Genomic DNA, 23,136 nt, shown 5'->3' on the forward strand with positions numbered 1-23,136 from the left:
AGCATCTAAATATTCACAAAGACGAATGGGGTGAGGAGATGGTAGTTCACACTGCTGCCATTGCATAGTTCTCTACAGCACCTGGACACAACAAACAGCACCTCTATTCTCTCTGAAACAGCCATATCTTTAAAATGGATTTCATTTTTAAGTGAAAGCTTAAAACACGTGGATTGTAGGGGGGAAAAAAAGGTGGCAAACCCCACAAGAGATGCAGAATACACTTTTATTCCCATTTTCTTGTTCCTGTTAAGGAAACGTTTTTGGTGGGGGAGAGAGGATGACTATCTATATTGCCTCTTCTACACAAACGGACCTAGAAGCAGCCACAATCCTCTGCATTTTAGGCTGGGCAGAAAGTCTGCAGCTTTGTTACAAAGGAGACTTCAATATCTTTGATCTTCAGTAGAGCTACTGAGCAAACTCAAACAATTTCAGATGCTTAATAGCTTTATTAACCAACCAATTCCCCTCTTGCCCACCAAGATCTTACCTTGGAGTAAATCGATGACCAAGTACTATTTACATGCCAAATTTCACAGTTTAGCCATTTGAGCTGTACATACTACAGATTTTTTAATAAAAATATTCCCCTCACCTTACATAGTTCAAAAATAAAGTCACTGAAGGACGTACGCCTCAAAGTTGACACTTTGGCCAGATCAGGTATGCAATATTTCACCCAAAAGTTTGGTTCTGACTTTTTAGCTATCTAAGGATATGAGCAAATGGGGGGGGGGGGTGGGGCGGAGGGGGAGAGAAGAGAAAGAATTTAAACTGATTTAGAATCTAAACTGCAAGCGATTGCCACACACTCAGTTACCATATATGGTTTTTCTAGCAGTTATGAGCATGCAAGAGTCCTCCATTTAGGGGACAGAATGGAAAGTATAAACCAGCCTGCAGAATATGCTGGCTAGAGGGACATCCACCTTTAAAAAAAAAAAAAAAATAGTTTTGAAGATTTTTTTAGCCTAATAATACTACTACAAACTAAGGGTATGTCTTCACTACCCGCCGGATAGGCAGGCGGCAATCAATCCAGCGGGGATCAATTTATCGTGTCTAGTCTAGAAGCAATAAATCAACCCCTGAGCACTGTCCCGTCGACTCCTGTATTCCAGCGCCACAAGAGGCGCAGGAAGAGTTGACGGGGGAGTGGCAGCAGTCGACTCACCGTGGTGGAGACACCGCGGTAAATCGATCTAAGTACGTCGACTTCAGCTACGTTATTCATGTAGCTGAAGTTGCTTAACTTAGATCGATTCCCCCCACCCCCCCAAGGTAGACCAGGGCCACGAATCTCATTCTAATTGTTGTTTGATAGCAAGTGCAGGTTGTTAACTCAAACTGTTAATTTTAAGACACTGACAATTCCTTGATAAAAACCGATGTAAGCAATAATGTTTGCCGCTTACCTTTAACTAGTTATGTTTGCTGATTCAAGATTGGAGATGAAAGGTAGATCTAAAAAAGCAAGTAAATCCCAAGCTCTTGCTCTGCCTTGAAACTGGATTGGTGCATATGAAATTTAATGCTAATGAATGAACAGAAACAGAGGTCACAACATTAGTTTTTGGGCATTTCAAGAAGACACACAAAATGGATTACACTGAAATGAGAAAAATCCTGCTACAGAATGAGGCATGAATCTACTGAAAATACCCGTTACTATACAAAACCCTGCTATATTACTAGTTGCTATGTATACACAGATGTACTGCAACCATTCAGGAGACTAATTATTTCCTACCAATTCTCTCTCTCTAGCCACAAGGACTGTCAGAATTTCAGCCTCTTCTCCTGCCACCCACTCTATCACATTCTCCTTGAACAAGAGCAGAGCTCCAAGGCAGCATGACTTCTGCCTCACCACCCTCCCAACAGTTGCTGTTCTGCCAGAGGGTCAGATGGAGCGTTGTCTCATTGAGCTTAATGATTTTTGCAGTCAGACTTAGTCGCATCCAACTAGTTCCACAAGCCATTCAAAGCTCTTTAACATTCAGTTCATAATTCTTCAAAGTGAAGGTGTAATACAGCGATACCAGCTACAGTACCCCAAACAGTAGCACACAATTGAACATGGCCTGCAGCCGCACTTCAGGGACGGTGCCTGCAGGTGAATAAACAGTCCAATAGCCAAAGTAGAGTCCAAAGGGCCATTTTCACAAATGCCCTTAAACAACAAAGGACACACACAGCTGAGAAATACCTCAACGCACCACCTAAATTTTGACATTGGAAACACCCACATTTCCTCCTACTCCATGGTATTAAGTTAAAAACAAAAACCTAGAACAGTTTGGGCAGGGCTCAGAAACGGCTACCAGGGGTGTCTGCTCTTCAGAATTTCAGCATACATATAAAAATAAACCCTCTAGCTGTTATTGTTGTGAAGACAGACTCAGAAAGGTGAGCCAAATGCAATGGATGCAGAAAGTATCTGCAGAAAGAACCATAGCTGAGAGTTGTGAATGGCCCCATTCATCTCAGTGGGAAGTTAACCAGATACGTAGTGATCACAATTTTAAATGTCAGCAATTTCTTTATGCAATGAAGAAGAAAGAGGGTCCTAGATCTGCACAATTTACTGACTGATGTCATTTTGATGCCACCAGTGAGCAGTGTACAAGAGATACAAGTACTTCACTGCCAAATCAAGAGAGTGGCAAGCCCAGGAGACTAGCCAAGCCATAGGACGTTTATGCCTCTCCGAGTCTATTTTAAGTATATGCACAACCTACTGTGAGTAGCACCCCATTCTAGAAGCCATAGGTTGAGCTTGTTTTGTGTAGTCTGAAAGACCACCACCACGTTCCCCCATTCCACACCAATCTGGCCCCTAAACTAGATATGGAGATTGATGATCACTGAAGAGTTCTGCTTTCACGTGATACCTCTCAGAGATGAGCAACAAAGAAACTCAAAAATGCAGGTTCTAAGGTCAGCTGCTAACCTTAAGTACATTATGGAAAAGCCACTTTAGACGTGGCTCACTGCTCTTAACTATAGTTTTTGAGGCACTAAACACAATACACTGCATATATTTGTTTCTTGCATATATTTTTAAAAAGATAACCAGCAGAGACTATTCACAGGAGGCAGAGGATGCTATTTGCAAGACTTGAACAATTTATTGGACACTTCACTAGCCAAAGCAACAAGACAGTGTTCTCCTTTTCCTCTCCCCCGCAAAATACCTTGCAGTAAGTATTGTGTACTCTATTTAACAACTGAAATTTCCCACTTTTATTTTTTAAAAAACGAAGATGAAGCTTCATCTAATATTTGCAGTACTATTAAACCAGCCCTATTAACTACATCTCTCCCCATAACAGTTTAACTTAAATATTCCAGCAAACAGACAAAAGCAATTTCATTCCACACACAAAAAAAATCCACTGTGAAAACTTGGTTAGTCAAGGAAAACGGTTTGGGCTAAAACAAACAAAAAAAATCTACACTGAATAATTCTAAAGGAAAGCAGATACATCGTGGCAATTAGGGCCTGAAGTACTAAGATGTAATAGGCCAGGATGGCTTGAACAGCCTTTCCTAATCCTGCTTGAAATGCTTTTCAAGCATTCAGTTTTAAATTATCCCAATTTTTGATTGTGTATTAAATATTCAGGATACTGTCCCACACACATTTCAGATTAAGCATTGGCTATTCAGTAACTGTGTAATATATAGAAGTAATAAAAGCCTATTTAACATGACACTAAAGGGGAAAAAAGGGGGGGGAGGGGGGAAGAAGAGGAGACATCAGCCAGTTAACTGCAGTTCTCAACAGCACTAATCTGAACTGACCAAAAATGTAGCGGTAACTCAAACTCAAGGCAGCCATTTGGAGGACAACAGCAATTTTATTGGTTTCCAAAATACAGATGTTTTTACAGAAAAGCAAGACATGCCGGCATTTTTTATTATATACACATATATGACCCAGGACTCAGAAGAAGTTTAAAAAAAAAATTGGCAGGCTGTTTTAATTAAATGCGGATTAAAAAACTGTGCTAGCTTATAGGATAGACGATTTTTAGATCTTTAAAGTGGTGTTGGTTGGTCAAGATACTTCCCTCCCCCAACTCCAGAGAAGGCCCTAACGGTGTTTATTGCCTTTTCAGCCAAGCAATATAAAAGTACTTCTTAACCCTGAAGAAGCAGAGAAGTTCTTAGAAAAGCCGTCCGCTTGTAGACACCCAGAACTAGCACTAGGCATAAAGAGACTAAGCAACTGCTTAAGTGAATAGGGGGCCCCTTGAGCTGCTCAGGCCCTTATTAGGTGTTGCGGGAAAGGGGGCAAAAAATATTCCTGCTTAGCACCCCAAATGGGCTTGCCCTCCCTCTACAGACACCTGAGATTTACAAACCTTCTGCTGGGTAGCAGCAGTAGCTTTGCTAGAGCAAGTTACATCTTTTCAGACACCAGCAACACTGAAACCAGTGAGAGAAAATTAAATCTCCATTCTGTTTTAGAGCGGACTTGCAAAGAAAAGCATTGGGTTTATGGTTATTTTGTTGGTGTTTCTGCCTGAATTATAAAGGCAATGAGATTCTGAATTATTAATATCATTACACACACACACACACACGATATTCAGGTCTGTCTACAGTGTTTCCTGAAAGACTACAGAACATGGGAGAGCTAGTAGTATACCACATGATAATTGAACCAGTGAAACCTTAAGACACTGTCTGAGGCTACTCTCCCATCTTTGATCCAGAACTGGTACAGCTGCAACAGTGGAATCACTCATTCAGAGCAGGTGCAGGCAGACCTATTATGTCAGAAGGAGGAGGGAGAAGAGTTAAGGAAGTTTATGGCTCCCTCAGAACCCCGCACAATTCAATTCATGGCAACTACAGTTACAGACAAGATCCAAAAATATAATACCAGTACAATTTAAGTAAAAATTCCTAAAATAGTTCCAAGAGAAGTGGCATATATGGAACATGGGTTCTATCAGCATTCATCTGGAATGTCCCATCTCAAATGCACACAAGACAGACCTAGATATTGTAACACTTCCCACCTCTCTCTGTATTGTTTACTTGTGCTGCTAGAACTCTAGACACTAATGACGCTCATCCCAAGCGATACGTCTGATTGCAAGTGTTCTCATTCTGCATGGAACTACTAACACCTTTAGGTTTTTAAAAATTTTCTAGGAGCTGTTTTTGGCATTTCTACTATAAGCAATTTAGAGTTGCTTTTTATAAGAGAAAGTGGTATGAAGCATACCCAGTCTCTATAGAACATTTAAAAATTGATAGTCTCATCAGGACCATCTCTAAGAACGCATTTTCTTTGAAAGAGTGGGCTGGATAAGGCAAGGCAAGATAGCAAGTGTTTTCACATGGAAGTGGTAAAGGACAGAGTAGGCAGCTGTTTTCTAGATACAGCCTCTGCCAAGGTTCTACTGTAAAACCTAGGTGCAGTGGCAACACTTTAGACACCAGGATTCCCTGCAAATTGACAACAATGCCTACTAGTGCAGCTTGTTCTTCAATACTGGCAGTTTTCCTGAGCCTCTACGCTGACAAGCAAAACCCACTTCTGCACAATATTTTGCCATCAGATACTTACTACATTTTAAATGAAAACTGCAAAACCAAACAAACTTATTTCAAATTCTGTTGCAAGGCTATACTCCAGTACAATTGTCTAAACACTAAAAGCCAATTCTTCTCAGGTAAATTCAGCAGTGTAAATTCAGCACTAATCCATTAAATTGTCTAGATATATACAGATAACAGATCAGAAAAGAGGGAGTTTGATTTCCTGCTTAGGAATTGGGGACAAGGGTGTCAAAAAACCCACATATTGTTTGGTAGTCACTTTGGATGATATTGCAATTTGTTCCAATAAATTTGAGCTATCAGGAAAAGAAACCATGTTTTAAGACAACTGTTTCTCAAAGATTTGAGTGCTGAGCACTCAAGATTTTAACCTCTGCTAATGAACACATTAGAACAAAAAGTTAAATATTCCTGATGATGGGATGCATCTTTAGATGCAAATTAAATTCATTCATCAATTGTGTTTTGTTTTGCAGGGATAAATGGTGGCAAACAGTGGCAAGAGATCAAAAGCTGTTAGCCTGAATGACAGTAAGATTTTGTCATGAGCAACCTTTCAGCATTGCAGAGATCAATAAGAAGCTTACTATTACAAGTGTAATTTCTTTTCCCCCCTTCAACTCTACCTCTGAAAGAATCCAGAGCAATTTAGAGTAGCTATGCTGATTTTGGGAAAGGAGCACAGAAAAGAAGGGGTAAGTGGAAGAGCACCATCTTTGGATTCTGCTAGACTAAAAAGAGCGGTTCTTTTGCTTCCCTTAACAGATCCATCTATTAAAATACCAATTAAGCTAACTCAGTGGAGGGGGAGGGACTTTTTCACCCTTGTCTAGACAAGTCCTTACTGAGCCAGGAACAAGGTTATGATAGGAAATATTTTAAATGCCTCCATTTTTTTTTTTTTTGTGGTAACTAATCACCCACAAGGTAAGCTAATTCATTCATAAGAAACTTAAGCTTCCCGCATATGTATAAGTCTCTTCCTACTCTGGTGGAAAATTAGCTGACTTAAAGGCAGTCATTAAATAGGACATCCCTTACTCATGACACCGTTTTATACAATTAAAAAAAATGGTAGTGACTAAATGCCAAAAGATTACACAGTGTGAGAGGGACTCGCTTTAACTCTGCGCAACAGAATAAAACAGCATTAACAATAAACTAACATGATTAGGCCAGTAACGTGGAAAGATTTATGCAAATGCTAACTAGCATGTTCAAGACTTCAGTTACTCCGAAGACTAAAGCAATTAAAGTCTTTACTGCGCACAAAAAAAGGATCAACCATTTTGCTGGAACAGAACACACTGGAATTGAGAAGACTATCACTGTGAAGAGAAATGTCAGTTCAAGTATGGCTATAAAAGGCTTCTGAAAGGGAAAATAAAGCCTCAGTATTGTATGTCAAATGTTAACATTAGAATGACCGAGTTCCCTTACAGTTTCAAGGTTATTTGCAATTAATCTAGCTTCCATTACTCCCAATGCCACATACAGCCAAAAAGACAGTTAATCTGAGACACCCATGTTGTGTATGTCAGATAAACCTCACTTCCCTTTTCGGTAGTACACTAAATCAGCAGTAGGTCTCTTCTTCCCATCTATGAGAAAACAAGCTGCAGAAAAGGTTCGGGATCTGCTTGACATCAGTCGCCCCAAACACACTTTATCTCCAAAAGGTCTAGGAAAAGAGTTAAATGTTGTCTATGGGGTCTCTTTGATTTGCAACAAAGGAGGACATAAAATGCCAAACTGAAGCTGTAGTTCAAGTTCTCAACACAATGCCACTGTCACGCCCTTAACCCCCAATTTTAGATAGAGTTGATTACTAATGGTTTTCTTTGCATCCTGCCATTTTTGCCAGCCCAACGCAAAGGAAGAGAAAAAAAAACTGAGACATAGCTGTTTTTAAAGTACTAATTTAGCATTAGGGAACAGGAGCCTCTAAACTATAACAGCACACCAAAATTCAAGACAACAAGTATATTATTCACTGTATACAACAAAAAAATTATTCTCATCTAGTCATAAAACCAGTCACTGAACAGATTAAAAAATTCACAAGCAGTTACTGAACCATATAAGGAAACTCTTCTGTGGTTAAATGAAATATTTCTTGTCCAAGTTCTGACTTTAAAAGTGTTGCATTCTAGTCTTAAGGAATTCTAGGAGAAAGGAGAGATACTCTAAGATGTGGAAAGTCTTGGTGTTACTAGGCATTTTGTGCACCTATCATCAATTATACTATGTAAGCTAAAACAGAAGGGTAAGACCAGAATGAGATAACATCCATGAAATTAAAAGAACAAACTTAAAAGCTGATTACTCTTATTACACAATGCATAACTATTTCCTCTAGACTCTGGACTCACTGCCACAAGGTATTCTTGAAGTTTAGTAGTATTCAAAAAAGATTAGACATTTATATGAATAATGAGAAATCAAGCTACATGAAACAGGATAGATTTTAAGGAGAGAGAAAGATTTTTGTGTTTCAGGAGGTAAACCACGCACTGAAATCACAGGGGTTAGTGAAAAATTCCCTATAGGTAATTTATTCCATGGCTGTCCATAGCGTTTTTTGCATCTTCTTCTGAAGTACTTGGTATTGGCCCACCGCCAGACAGTATATTGAATTAACTGAATCCCTGGTCTGATCCAATATGGCCATTCCTATTAGATACTTGCCTTTAGAGATTCAAAACAGTGAACAAAGTTTTCTTCGCAAATATTCCATTTTCAGTTTTTGCTTGGTGCCAAGCCACCAACTTCCATGCCTTGCTAGGATTCATTTCTTTAAGGCAGAGGTGTGGGACTGGTTGAAGGGTAATGAGGCAAAGTTTAAGTAAAGTTGTGCCTCCAGAGGTTTAATCAGTTAATAGGCAACAGAAGATGAAACTCAGCTTATTTCCTGTTCAATTAAGTAACTGCATCCCAACAGAAGCCAGTGATATTTATCCCCTTGCCTTGTTACACATCACAACCATTAGGTACCGTCTATTGGGACACACCAAGGTTTAGTGGTGCCAGTGGTCAGGAACAGCAGGGCTAAGGCACTTCCTTCCACAGGGTGGAGCGCTGCGATAAGCAAAGGAAGCCAGTGCCCCAACTTTCCACATAGTCCTTTCCCCACCCAAGGCGAGCATCTGTACTTATGCACAGTTCACACTCACTTTAGATTGAAATGACAAGAAACCCTTGCATATTTTAAATGCTCACACAGCATTTCTGAAGCATGCTGACCATTCAAGATGCACAAGTTATTCCAGGGTTCTTCAAGCTAAAGGCAATGCAAACTGCACAAAAATAAATGCTGCTCCACAGTGCAAGTCATGATTCCTTGACCTGTATAAGCTGATCCAGGGAGAAGATAGCAGACACATGGTTATGACCAAATGAAATCCAGGAAGAGTGAGGTCAGACCTGGGATGGGGGGAGGTAAAAAGAGGTGCAGAGTGTGGAGAGAATGGATGGACAGGTGTGTAAGAATGAAAGGCCATGTTAAGAAGGGGGGGAGGGGGGGAAGAGAAGAAGAGAGAAAGAGTAATCCAAATAGAGGAGTTTACTACAAAGAGTCCAAACAATGCTTCCTGTCACAGCAGCAAGTGCTGCTGCTGAGTTTATCTGAGCTACAACAGATGCATGGACAGAGGAGAAAAATAAGGAAGAAGGGACAGGAGATTCCTGAGAGATTACAGGAAACAAAGAAAGGAGGAGAGAAGATGGAGCCAACCAAGCAGTCAAAGGGAAGAAGAGATCGACAAAAGCTATTCAGTCACAAAAAACACCTCCTCACTAAAAGATTTTGCTGATTTTTTTTATGCAAATAGTAAGTACTATATTACAGTATAGGAACAATACAAAGAGTGTAGGAACAATGACCAAATTATTTGACCAAGACCTGGAAAACTATATATTAGCAAAGAGAAGGATGTTAAGTTTTTACACACGTCCCTCGCCACAGAGTTCTGGGAGTAAAATCTTGACACCTCTTCTCCATGATTTGCAGCCTCTAACACACCGAGATCCTTCCCCTTCCATGCTTGCATATGCCTATCTGAACTTTCTTCTTGGTCGAACAAGAATCCTGAACAGTCTCCAATCCTGTCCTTGCCCTCCACCAAACACAGTCCTATTTTTAAAAAGTAACCTAGTTTTTTTAAAAAAAACCCTTCATCTAGAACTCTTGCGCATCAAGTTATAGCTACATTTCTTCAGTGTAGAAAAGGGAGCCAAAAGTCAGCTGTATCAATAGCCTTTCACCATCCACTCAAACATTTCATTATGTAACTGATACATTCGAACTCTAAGCTCAATCCTGCAGAAATTTTAGCAAATGGGAACTTCACACTTTTTCTGCAGGTTCACTTTTGCAGTGAGCACATGGGTCACACCAAGGAACAACTCTATGTTGACCCCAAACCAGTATATTTACTGGAGGCGGCTGTTAATGTGCACTCTCTCCTGCCCCTTTTTGTGTTGGCTTGTCTATATAATGCCTGCCCCAACTCAGCAATCACAACGATATCTAGTGGTTTGCAGCCCCTTGCCCCCTGCACTTAGGAAAAATGACTGCATGGACTTGCCAAAGGCTCGTTAGGAAAAATGGCAGCTCGCGTTGCAGAGAGGTGATGATCTGCAGCAAGAAAAGGGAACTACAGATCAGAGAAGATGAGATCTCACTCTGTGGGAAAGAGAAGTCCTTGCAAGAGGAAGAATGCCTCTCTTTTTAGGGGACGTGAACGTGGACAGAGATCGGCAGAGGGGGCGCAGTGTGGGACGCTTTAGTGGCCAGGGCTCTGGGGAGACTGGGCGACAGGCTGGAGGACGGTTTAGAAGGCAGCGCCCCACGAATAAGGCGCATCTGCTCTGCACCTTGGCCAGCCGCTCTACGCCACGCGCCCCCCCTCCGCAGCACGCGCCCGCCCCTCCGCCCCTCCCCCAGTCGCTTGCCCGGGGATCCCGGCACGCGGCGCGGCGGCACTCAGAGGCCCCGCTCCCTCCCACGCCCAGAGCCTGCCCGCCGCTCCCCGGCTCCCTGCCCCCCGCCTTCCCGTCGCGTGCGAGCCCGCACGGCCAGCGCGAGGCGCGACTTCCTCCGAGAGCCCCGAACAGCGCCCAGCTGCGGCCGTGCCGCCGAGGCCCTTGCACCGCAAGCTGGGGGGCCGAGGTCCGGCGGCACTTTGCAAGCGCTCCCGCCGCAGGCACAGGCGCCCAGGGCGTGAGCCCCCCGCCGCGGTGAGCCGCGGGTGTTTGGCGGATCCTCGGCGGTGCATCCCCCGCCCCGGAAAAGCGGCAAACAAAAGGCAGCGGCAGCAGCCAGAGAAATAGCTGGACGCGCCAGCCCCCAGACTCCCGGGCACGCTGCCGTTACGGGAGACGAGACCACAAACGCTTCGCTAGCTACAGCTCCCCACCAGCAAATAGCGAGGGCCCCGAGTAGCTGGTTTCCAGTGCACGCAAAGCGAGCTTGCAAACTATGAGCAACTCGGGGAGTCTTAAAAAAAAAAAAAAGAAAAGCCCCGCATGCCTTCCCTCCCACCCCCCGAAAGGGAAGCCTGGAGCTTCATCTCAGGGGCAACAGCAGCAGCTCCCACCCGGGGGAAAAAATTTGCTCTCATAACCCGCACAGCCCCGCTTTATTGTTTTAACTTACTCCGGCCCTGCGTTTGCAGCGCCCACGCCAGCAAGGATCCCGATCCAGCTGCGGCAGGGACGAGCGGCCTGGGCGCTGGCGGGAAAATAAAAGGAGCCCCCACCTTGGGCTGCTTGAGTGACACCGGGGAGCGGCCAGTGAGGGCGCCGGGAGCCTGCGGCAAGGCGAGGCGTCAACGTCCCCGACGGGAAGGGACTCCGCCCCGGCCCCACATATAGGGGCGGGGGTATCACACTCCCTCCCCCCCTCCGGGCCCCAGGGGAATTAGCACCGCCCATAACAACAAGAGTATGGCAGGCTAACCTGGAAAAAGCCTCTGGAGCCCCAGGGTCTTGCAAACGTCCCTTAGCTGCATCCTGCATGGAACTGCTGAGCTGATTCCCCCCCAGGGTAAGAAATTATTTTTCTCTTCCCAGCCCGCCCCCCTCCCATCTTTATTTCAGAGGCCAGCTCAAACAGAAGGAAACTTTGCCTGCAGTGTTTGTTCTTGGGAGCTTTCATACACCCAGGGATCCAGTAAATTATTTCCAGTGTGTAAGGGGGCTGGGGCGGGGGGGCTTGGTAGCCTGTTCTCACTGGGGTCCCCACGCCAGGGTCGGAAGAAGAGCTGTAGTGTAGCGTGCGGCCCCAGCAGTCTGATAATCATGGGGTAGGTGTTTAATAAGGAGTCACTCTTCTATCCCCTCCCCGCGCGCCCATTAATAGTAATACTTGTATTGCCTGGAGCAATGTGCCTCTGTACAAACTCATGCCCTCTGCAGTCTGAGTCCTGCTTTAGTCAGAAGAACCAAAGCGCACTTCTGGAAAACAACTAGGCGGTATATTACTGCCCTTGCTCTATGCTGAGTTCATTGTCATTAAACACCTGAGTGCCTCATTAGCCACAACAGATCACCTGCCCCTGTGTAGGACTAGGGGGAAACACACGCTGCCTAAGCAATGCAGTAAGGGCCTCCTGCTGCATAGAGGTGGAAGAAAAGTCGGGGGTTACAAGCAAGATCTCTAGTTTAGCTGTTTCTTGATTCATAGAGGACTGAAGTGTGCTCTCTCTTTTAGGGGAAAGAATGTTTTATGCTGGAGCTCTCCTTATTTTTGCCCCCTCCCTCCATCCTAGCAGGAACAATTTAATATAGATTTGGAGGGGAGGGAGAGAGGACTGTCACGCTCCTTTTTTCCCCTATACTTTATATACGGTATGTTAGTCATAGTCTAAAGACCTGAAGCACCTGCAGCTCAGAAGTCAGAGGGGCCTACATTGCCTCTGTGGCTACCTCCATCTCTCTCAAATAGCTTTGGCTGGAGCTCGCTCCTTTGGACTGAAATAGTACCCAAATCGTCTCCAGCTTGGTCCCTGCTCACATTTCGATTTCGAATTTAGTAGCTCAGTTCATTCCCTGGTTGGAGATAAAATGCACTCTATATATGGGCTTAGCTTCTAGCAACAGCATGCAGTTAATGGTACTTTCTACAGAAATGGCCTGGGGACGAGGTGTTAACATGACTGGATAGTATGGACTAAGTCAAAGAGCTCCGCGTTGGTCTGTAAGATGCACTTTTCAGCTTCGGGCACATATACCCCTCCACCCTCGCAGATGTCTTCTAAACTGCGATATTTGTAAACTATAAATCCAGCAAGGACACACAACCTCCACCTCTCAGTAACAGTCTTGTCTCATAGATCTACTTAATCCTAGTCTACAGCTTCTTTCCTTCAACCTCTAGCAATCTGGATGCGCTTTCTTTGAGGGAGCATGTTTAGCTAGGCAGAAAATAGGCTCCAGTTAATGGTTTTAACTGGAAGAGGACAGTCACATCCTCAAAGCTAAGAACAAGTACTACACGGTTTAATATTCCTTTCGCCTTCCCAGCAATAAAGCTAGCTCTGAAACCTGTCATTATTCGTCAATATACCGTCTCAACACCAATTTCGCTACCAATGCTGGGGAAGCCGAATGAAGGAACGTGTCCAGCTACAAATTCACCCCAGTTGTATTGCTCTCATAGTGATTCTTTTCAGATGTGCAATAGGTGGGTACGTAGAAACGTGATGGGCATAAATTAAACAACAATGGCAATGCTTGGTCCTGTCTTTTACCACGCTGCAGTGCAATGCTTTAGCAGCTCTAAAATGCCACCTAATCACACCGTTTAATACAGGACAGGAAGGAGGTTGAAGATATATTATTTTTAGACCCAGAGCACCCTACTAACCCCCAACCCCGGGCACACACCCCCCCCCCCCATCACCACCTCCTTTTGCTTCTGCCACTAAATGTAAACTTCTCCCATGCAAGCCAGACTTCCCCGCGGTTCTGTTTCCCCTACGCAATAATTGGGAGGCTGCTTTCTCTTAACCAGGGGCAGCATTGAAGTTAAAATTGCAGCAAGCTCGACCAGCCAGTTACAGTCTGGACCAGGAACGCCTCCCGGGCTCAACCATTTTTCTCCGGTGGCAGCTTGACAATAGCGAAGAGAGGGAAACGGGGGCTCAGGCTGCCGGGATGGCTACCGGGCACTTCCAGGGAACCGCTTTTCCCGTGATGAATGCTGTCGCTACAGTAGGACCACGGACAGTGATTGGAGTATACCTCTCTCTGTCCTTGCCAGCTCACGCCTTTCTACTGCCTCAATACGAAGCATTTTTTAGCTTTCCCAGAACAAAGGGACTCTTGTACCCCGCATGTAGACTGAATCCTCCCCATATAGGCTTTTAATTTTCACTCGAAGGTTTGAAAAATAATCCCCCTCCCTCCCCATATTACAGCAATCCATTCACCCCAACTGGACCTTGCATACCTTCTAACCAGTCATCGGTTTTGACATTACCCCAGCTAATCACACGGGCTGCATGTACTTGGTCCAGACCACTACAACTCATTGTATGCTGTAGCATACATGCCATCGCGTATCCCTTCAGAACTGACAAAATGCTGTTTGGCTAATGCAATTAGACTTGGGGTCTTATCCCGCCTAATCTGCAAACGTAGGTTTATCTTTTCAAAGCGATACTCATTCATTCATCTGCATGATGTGGGTCCCTTCAGATGTTTTACGCGAGTGAGGCATTCAGAGTTAGAAAGGTATTCCTATTATAAGAACTTTAAACCACGATCTAGCTAGTTTATAGCCTAGGTACTGAATATGTACATCTGCTTGAATGCAAAATAATGTATATTTTCTTCTGGTGATCTTAATATTGCCAATACTTCCAGGTATTTGTCCTGTTAACACACTGTAATGTACATGAATTGCTTTAAAGGAAACATAAGCATATGTAATAGAGTTAATTCTTTACTGCATGCATCCTACGCTTTCTGGTATTTGATTTAGACAGTGTATTAGCTATAGAAACATTAAAAGAATCAAAACACAACTTACCTTTCTCTCTTCAGCTTAAAAAAAAAAAGTAACGTTGAAGTTCTCCCAATACAAAGGAGTAAGAAGCAGATGGATAGTTCTCAAGACAACACACAAAATCTAAACTGTGGACAGTTCTAAGCGGAAGCAAATAAAATGAAAATGCTTTCCCTCCCAATAGTCCAACACTTAAAAAAATCAGGAAAATTAAAAGGGAAAGGAAAACTTAAAACAAGGAATGTGACAAGGCTAGCCTCCTATTGCAACACAACTCAACAAAAAGGGGGAGGGGAGAGAAATAAAGGAAGGAACAAAGAAAAGAAGGGATGAAAGGACGCGTTACAAAGACGGTCTCTTTCTCTCTGCCTCCTTGTTTCTTTTTAGTAGCTCGCTACAGAAGTAAAATGCTGCATCTCTAAGTGAGAACAGAAATAAGGGGGGAGGACGTCTTAAAAAGGAGGTGGACTGGATCACACAGATTTATAGCAACCGTATCACCCAGCGCTCCTCTGCTTCCGCACCAGTGTGTGCGTGTGTGTGGCTGCAGCTGTGCCAGGCTCCCACCTATCCCGGCCGCCACGCGCGGAAGTATCCGCCGAAACCCGATACAACGGAACCTGCTGGCAAGCCTCTGCGCCGCGATTGGTGCGACGGGATTCCTCTGGCGCCGCCCCGGCGCAACAGCCAGTCTCGATTGGCTGCCAGCTGGTGTCAATCCGGCACACTCAATGGAGTCCCGTTTCAGGGTGAGTTGCACCGAGAGGTACCACACTCAGCACGGGGGGAGGGGGGCAATGCGAGAAAATAGGAGCCCTGGAGCAGAAAGCAACGTGGGATGGTTCTGTCTGGACTGTCAGAGTTCCCCGCGGGGTGCAGGCTTGATCCATCAGAAATCTTGCTGGTGTAGAAAGACTCGGTACTGGGGACTGACTGCTGCCGCCTCTTTTGCAGAGTCTTGAACATTAAAATGTCATGCATCGCCTCTGACGCTCTCTCTTTAAACACGAGCAAAAGAATTGCCGGCACGTCCACCTTGTTTCTCCTGGGTCTGTTTTCATTACTTTCTAGCGCTTCGAGATTGGTCTTAGTGTTTCAGTCTTTTTTTAATACATGGGGTGGTCGTTAGACAACGCTTGCAAAGGCAAGAATGGAAAGCAACTATTAGGAAATAGTACTTTCCATTATGTCACCACAGAGTAGGGTAGAATAATTAGACCGTCCTATCCAGAAACCCTCTGTACAGAGCTTTCATTGATAGGTACATCTTAAAAAAGAGGAGTTGATATGGACCACATACTTCTCTCTGTCAGGCAAAACGTATTTCACTAGTCTGCATTTAAAGAACTTTATAGTACTGCCCAATTACTGCAGTGATTTCTCCTCTGACAGTGAAGATTGATATTAATTAAGATTTCCAGTGACAAACATCTATGTGCGGGGGCTGGGAGGCTTTTCTTATTTTATCACTCTTATCTTTTCCAGAGAACACAGTTGTCTTTAAGACTGTTATGTTGAATGAGAGAAACAAACCTGCATTATATACTTACACCTTTCATTGCTCACACTGATCCTTTTATGGCACTTGAACTTACTTTCTGTTTAAAATCCGAAATGCTTCCTAGAACGTATTTGCTTCTTTTCCCCTGATACACAACACAACGGGTATAAAGCATTTACAGTAACAAAGCACTTATGCCCTTCGGAAAGGAACTCCTTTAGATGCTTATTTAGTGCAATCTGGTATTTGCATCCAGCCGGAGGGGGGAGGGGGAGAAGACACACACAATGATTGGAAGAGAGCAGAAAAATAAATTAGTGTTCCTTGAGAGTGTCCTTGAGTGTTTATAAATGATTAATGGGATGGAGGAGAAACCTGTTTATCTGCGGTTTGGTCCATATAATCGCCATCTCCTATCAACATGACAATAACTAAGTAGTACATACGGCCTGATTTTTTACATCTCGCAAAACCATTTATATTTTAAATGTATCTGACATCTTTCGAGAACAGGAAGATTTTTAGATCATCTGGAATTTAATTTACAGTCTAACACGAACTTTTTGAACCAGGTTGGAACTCCGAAAAAACGGATTAACTCCTCTGATGAACAAGTGGTGAAAGAGTTGTTCTTTGAACTGAAGAGAAGCCTGGTGAGGAAAATTGCAAAGAATTATCACTGTGATAAACACCTTCCCAACAAGGCGGCTCGTACAACAGTCCTACTTAAATGATGCCTATTTATAGCCAGTTTGTAGAAGTGCATGCATAAATTATGTTTCGAGGAGTTTAAGTTAGTATTCCATAAGGTCCTTTGGGCTTGCGCTATTTTTCGCTTTACTTTGGTCTGTGACTGCTCCTTAATTATAGCAAAAATAACTGTTTAATTGTTTAAATGTCTCTAACGATGCCACACTTAACACCTAAATGTTGGTGCTCTTTAGAATGCGGGTGATGTAATATTGCACACAAATCAAGTTTAGTGTATATAGGAGTAAGTCATATTTTGAAAAAAACGTAGTTAGTGTGTCAGGGCGGGTTTTGAAGTGTGGATCATAACTGAGACTAAGTAGAACAAATAAAACTTATCCGTACTGTGTTGTATTCTTAGGCAAAACTAGATTTACTTAGTGGTTACTTTTTCTTCAGTCTAGATTGTGTAGAATGGGTTTTTTTTTTAGCAGTTAACACCATTCCTCAACAGTATATCAGCAGTACGTGGGGGGTGGGGGTAGGGGAGAAAATAAACCCAGTGAAATCTCTGAGTAGAGTCCTTTAATGTATTAGCAACCCCTTTAAAATAACTATTCACTCGTCAATAAATAGCTGATCCTAAATTAAAAGGAGGTTTGGGGGTTTTTTTAAAGAAAACTCCGAAACTTATGAGAGATTTGAAACTAGAACTGTGGCTTTTTCAACTTTTCCAGGGAATTAAATGAATCTGCCCGAAGCAGGTGCCCAAACACGTCTGCGAGTCAGACTGGGGTTAGTACGCTTTTCAACACAAGAAGAGCCCAGCGGTAATCAGCGCTCAATTCTTGGTAATAAAACCCACACCTTCGTACCCTAACACTTTCGATAGACTTACAATCGCTACCGATGAGGCACGCACGTTGGTTGACACAGTGTACGGAGGGAAATTCAGCAGAAAATAGCCCTTAAAGTCCGTGTCTTGTCATTGGCCCTTCTCCTCTCTGATTCGTCTTCAATCTCCTCGGTTGTACGCAATGGCGGGGTGGGGGGGGGGAAGGAAATGTTCATAGATCCCCCCACCCCCAACAGTGAAATGCTTTCCCATAAATTATGTATAAATATAAAACGGCCACATACAATCTTGCAGCCGATGACCTTTTGGGTAGAAAGTCGCTTTGTTTACTTTGGGCGCGCGGGGGAGGGGGAGGTGCCTGGCCAGAGCATTGGGTTCAAGTGTGTTAGTTTTACAGTGCCTTTGCGGGCTTGAAAGCCAAATAACCCCTTTTAGCCACATATTTGTTTTAAGGCTGCTGAAAACACCCCCATCCTAGGATTAAGACTGGAGGATACTGTACGGGTGATATAAGAACAAATAGGAAATGGTCTGTTTAAACGCTTCAGAGCAAAGAGATGCATTCACTTTACCAGCTAACTTTTTAAAAACCCGCTTCATCCTAACTGACTGGTAGATATCGACTCCACTCCAGCGAGCTGAGCGGATCGGATGGGAACAAAAATTAGACAAAGTTGTAGGCAGCTTGATACTAACGTACCTGAGTCATTACAACCCCCTAGCCCTCTGACTAAGACTAATGCAGGTTGTAGGACCATGGACAGAGACAAGCAGCCCCTCCTAAGGCTTGTCCAGATCCCTAACGCGCAACTGCACTCTCGTTCAAAAACTATTTCTGAGAGCCATACGACAGAGCACATTCAGCAACATATGGGAACAATGCTGCTTTAAACTTTCTCTTTCCTTTCTTTCGCCCCCCTTTTTTACAGCGACCATAAAGAGCACCACACTGAAACACGCCTATCCCCAAGCAAAAATCCTCAGTAAAACGTGTAATGTTACTATGGGCTTCCTCCCCCACCCCCCCCGCTGAAGGCACTTCTTATCTCAGACAAATAATTCCTAGTTAGTGTTGTTCATGTGTGAAATTGTAAGCTGGCAATCATGCGTTGTTTGTTTGTTTTTTTTTAAAAAGCCTTCATCTAAAAAGGCCCTCTTTAGGTTGTGTTTACACTGCAAGCTTAGGTTTTGCTCCTGTTATAATAAAAAGCGTAAGCTTGAGGCATTTAAAACAAATCGTCAGACTGGTATATCTTGCTTCAAAAAAACACCTGCTCTTCAAGCGTTGTGTGGGTTGGCGGGGTGGGGATTTTTGTTTTGTTTTTGCCTGACCCTATTCAGAGTACTAAGATCTGTAAACTGTGTCTGAATCTACCTTAGTGTAAATAATGCAACTGACGTTGCTATATTTCTTCTCTCTTCTAGTGTGTAACCCCAAAGCCTTAATGCTACTACAGCCTCTTTCTCAGGGCGAGAGAAGGGGTTTTTGTGTGCGTGGTGGCTTTCTGGAGAGGGTTAAAGGGGAGCGTAAGTTTCGGTTTCTTGAGCACGAGGTAAGAGCAATCACTTGGCTTTCTGCAAGGAAAGATAAATCTTAATCCGACTAAATAAAATAATAATTTAAGTAAACCGTCTGCCTGTTCCTGAGCAGGACTGTGACCTTGTGCAGTTTCTACAGGGAAATGGGAAGAGGCAGGTCTCTGCTGCACGGCGGTTCTTGTTTGCAGGTAGTTTCTCTCGCTGAAGATTTGTCTTTCCCGTGCTGTGTAATTCACGTTTAGTTTTAAAATAATAGGACCGGGCACACCAGCCAGTCAATCGGTCCCATCGACCCCTTTTGTGCGGAGACCAAACGCTTGCCCGGCAGAGAAAGTGACAGCACCAGGGCACGGTAACAAAGCCATAGTGTGTACCAAAAGAAGAGTGAGGCCCAGAGAGACACCGCAGCTAGAGAAGCAGCTGTCTTATCAGCACAGTGCAGAGATGGAGATGGCTCAAGAGGTCCTCAACAGATAATCACTTGAATAGGTTTGCAACGCGCCAAACTTCACGCTTGATAAGACCAACCCAATGCAGAAAGCAGCACAGATCCAGCTCCTTTCTATTTTATCTGCGCTGTAAATTAAGACATTGAAATTCAGGTGGCGCAGGCAGCATGTTGCGGATAGACCACTAAAGTAAACGGTCATTAGAAAGCTTTCGGCAGCGAGAAATAGGCGTCTGTAACTGGATGTTACTTTAATAATAATTAAGAAGTAGCCACCTGTCTTAAAGTGACAGCTGAGGGGGTGCGGGGGGAGGGGGGGGCCTACCTTTTCTTTGCCAGCTTTGTCACATGCCCCTGAGTCATTGAACAACCTAGTTGGCTGCGAAGTTTAAAGACCGAGTTTATTGCAAAAGACTGAGTTCCAACTGGAACTGCAGTGCTAATTTTAAGTCCCCCCTCCTACCTCCGATGAAGAAAAAGATTCACGGTGACTTAATAAAAACAACCCTCCGCCTGGTATTAAAAAAAAAATGCAACCTGCAGAAGATAAAAAACATGCTTTTGCGAGCACAGATTAATCAAAACTCTTTGCTGAAGGGAAGTGAAAAGGATAGTTCATGAGTTAGCAGAATTATTTGCATGTCACAAGAAAAATGAGCTAGAGTAGATACTAAGCCATCTATGTAACCAGCAAATCCCCTTCTAACATATGTGTGTTGATTGACTAATGACATCAGATTAGAATACGTAGCTCCTCCTCGTTTCAGCAGGAACGCCTTTTAAAAAAAAACAACCACCAAGCTTAGCTTTGATTTAAAAACTAAATTGCATTTATGGAAAATGCAATTAAAAGGGACATACAGAGAGCACAGGAGCACAACCGTTTTCATAAGGTAGGGGTGAGTACATTTACTTAGCTGTTTTGTGGGTTGGTGCCCAAAAGGGCTGAGTAGCCAAACCAGATGCAAGAAATTATCTAATTTTAGCCAGTCTATCATCCCATGCTTTTCTTGGATAATGTTTTAAAACTAGGCAGGTTTTATTTCCTAACAAAAATAAACTATTGGATAAATGTCTGAACTTAACTGTCAGCAGGCCAATAAAGGCCTCTGTCAGGCTGTCACTGGGGCTTGCTAACTGGAGGGCAGAACAGTGAATATGGTGGTATAATGCTGATATTTTTAACAAGGGGCCACCATAAAAATTTGCCTTTATTCTGTGACAAACTTTGTCTAGCAAGGGTGCATGTGATGGCAGAAAGGAAATAAGGAAGTATTATGGAATCCATTAATTTCTTTTCCCCTTTTAACAGAAATGCTTTCTCATAACCAAGGAGGAAAGCAGCACCAACCTAGGTCTGAGGAGAGCGAGAGAGGAGGGACCTCAATATTGGTGCACTTTGCTGGAAACATTTATATTTTCTTCCTGGAAAAAAAAATGCTGCCTATATTAATAGTGTAGCAGAGCATTCGTCTAGTCACAAATTTAGAGAGGAGGGGGGGAAACGAGGATAGGATCAACAGCCTTTAGGGTGATCTGCCAGTATCTTTTGTTTGTTTTTGTAATACCTGACACTTTGTGCAATGTGGTCATTTTGTTAAAAAGGGCAAAATCACTTGCTCTTTTTAAAAGTATTTTTGAATTGACCCCATGGATAAATTATTTCTAGCAGGGATGATACAGCAGGCTCTGGCAAGGGGGTGAACACCATTTAGAAAATCACTCTCTTTAATTTGGTGGATGAGTAATAAAAGTGTACAGTGAATCCCTGTCCAGTCAAGCATTGTATGGGGATGGGGAGAAATAATCTTTTGTAAAAGAAAGCAATAAAACCCCTAAATTAAAGCACTTTATTTTTTTAAGTTATGCTATTTTCCATCTAAAAAATAATAATGCTTTTAAGCTCCCCACTGAATTAGGCCAAATACTGTCACAACTTGGAGAATTTGGTGAAATTCTATTTCTATCATACCAAGAGGCTTCCTCAGGAAACAGGATAGATATAAACTTACTGTAATTAGTACATCCACTCATGGTATTATAGTTATAGAAATATTGACTTAACTGATGGATTTTACTTTTTCAAATGTATGATGTGTGTGTTATATTTTCATTCAATCTGTTGAGGGAAAAGTGCATGTTACACTAAGGTAGCTTTTTTATTCTGCCATCATTTTTCTTGTTGACAGTGTAGTGCAGTAAAATACTGGCTATTGCTACTAGTATTTTATTGAAAAAATGTCCCTGTGAAGTCTGGACTGTTAGTACACTAAGTAATTAGATCATCTTCAGATAATCAGATCACATGCATAGTAGATGGAATTTTTTTTGACCTTGTGTAGACCACTTGTTTGAACATATTTCAAATCATTTTAGGTATCTGCTTGAATTTTTTTGTTTTTATTCAATTAAGATGATGATATGCACCCAGTTTGAAATTAAGATTCACAATCAAGGTCTGCATATAATTATGTATCGATGTGGATGTGTGAGAGTTTGAGGTGAATTCAAGTTTCAACTGAAACTACTGCAGTTATGTGACCTCAGTCTTTTTCCGTAACATAAGCTTAGTTTGATGGGTGGAACCAGATACCCATTACTGAAAGGGAACACTGAATTTAAATATATTTATGTAACATTCTGTCAATAAATACCCTTTCTTCCTTCTCCCTGCCTATCCTCCACCTTTTATCAGTTTTCCTTTTTGGATTTCGCTGCATTTTTTTCCTTCCACTCTTACATTTATACATAAGAGGCCCTCTATTCCAAATACTGTGGAATTAAGCTATAGTGATTATTACTTGCAGTGATCAGTTATGTGGATCAAATCTTGTTCTCCAAAAGCCAATTCCCACTGGTGGTGATGTTTGTCCCTCACTTATATCGATCTCTAGGATTTTAGTTGTAAGGATCAGATAGGGAAGGAGTTCTCTGGTTTTCTTCGCAGACAAGAATTTAACATTTTCGTGTGAAAATTCTTTACCTGCAGATGATTTAACAATTTATGTGCATGCCTGTTAAAAACTATAATTAAATAGACTTGCACTGGCACTAAAATATCTACTGGAACTTGCTGTGTCTTTGCACAGAAGAAATTTTGCCTCTCTTTCACACGCAAGCTCAGTTTCATGGATCAGAAATTATCCTGTAAGGTTCTGAGCTACTTAACTCTCATTGAGATGAGTATATAGGCAGGATCTGGCTCATATATTATCTTTCAGATTTAGCTATCTAAAAGGTTCCCCAACTTGATCCTCAGAATACTGTTAGAGTCCATCTATAATTTTGTGGTCAGCCTACTGTAGTTCTTGAATGTTGCATGTTTGGAATAAACATTATGCTAATATCACCCATGCTGATGCTAAGAAAGTGTTTAGGTTATTACAAGTTTATTGGCCTACGTTGGTGCAGCTGATGTCCTATTTTGACACCACATTTCCTGCTATTGGACATTTGGGCAATTGTGCATCTGATACTGTCTAGAAAGAAACAACTTCTGCACCAGCCAA

The sequence above is a fragment of the Eretmochelys imbricata genome, chromosome 5 (genome assembly GCF_965152235.1).
Source record: "Eretmochelys imbricata isolate rEreImb1 chromosome 5, rEreImb1.hap1, whole genome shotgun sequence".
NCBI lineage: Eukaryota > Metazoa > Chordata > Testudines > Cheloniidae > Eretmochelys > Eretmochelys imbricata.